General features: G+C 43.1%; 1 protein-coding gene across 1 annotated transcript in view; it reads left to right on the forward strand.

Moving 5' to 3' along the window:
• The window catches only part of LOC105826384 (NKG2-A/NKG2-B type II integral membrane protein-like), a 4,285-nt gene that overhangs the window by 2,239 nt on the left and 1,233 nt on the right, over positions 1–813 (forward strand). The window lies entirely within an intron of this gene.

Here is an 813-nt window from a genome sequence, read left to right on the forward strand (position 1 = left end):
AAATCATACATTATGCATTCTTATGTCTGTCTCCTTCCACTCCCATGTGATATTTTTACAATTTATTCACACTAATGCGATTAGCTGTAGTTTAATAATTTTCACTACTGTATTAAGTACGTGTAACATTATAAAATCCATTCTATCTGCTGTCTCTGGATGGAGGACATGAGTCTCATGCCCTCAGGGACACAGAGACTTCCTGGATGGAGCACTTGTAGTCGTGGGATCCCTTTGCTTGTCCCCTCAGCCACACCCACTCTTGTGTCTCTTGATGGGGGACAAAAGCACTTCCTCTGACTGCTTACCATTGGGAGGTCTCCTGATAGACCCCCTTACCCGTGGTGCCAGCCTTGCTGGTGTTGCTGGCAGGACTTCCTCTCAGTGCAGAGTGGGAATGAACTTACCTGAGGCACCTCTCATTGCCAGGTTGGGCGCTGGGAAACAGGAGGCCTAGGTTACTTTCTTCTGTTGGGTGGGGACTTAAGATGCCCTGATCCTGGGGTCCTAAACCATTCCACCTTTCTCTTTCTACCTTTCAGTGTCTCTTTTGCTTGTGTCTTTCATAAGTTCCAGAATTCATGCTTGTATTTAATAAGTAGTAGCACTTGTACTGGACCACTGATGTTTCACAAATACCAAAACAAAAAAAAAAATGGGGGCTTAAATAGTGTGGTGCCTAGAAAGTCATTATTCTTGGCTTATATGGCAGCCTTTTTAATTCCGTTCCAAACTCCAAACTCTGAGACATGTAGTAGAAATATACATTGATTTAATATTAGCACCAGGAGAAATGTATGTACAGTTTCTAGA

This window comes from Propithecus coquereli, unplaced genomic scaffold, assembly GCF_000956105.1.
Source record: "Propithecus coquereli isolate 6110/MARCELLA unplaced genomic scaffold, Pcoq_1.0 Scaffold884, whole genome shotgun sequence".
NCBI classification, from domain to species: Eukaryota; Metazoa; Chordata; class Mammalia; order Primates; family Indriidae; genus Propithecus; species Propithecus coquereli.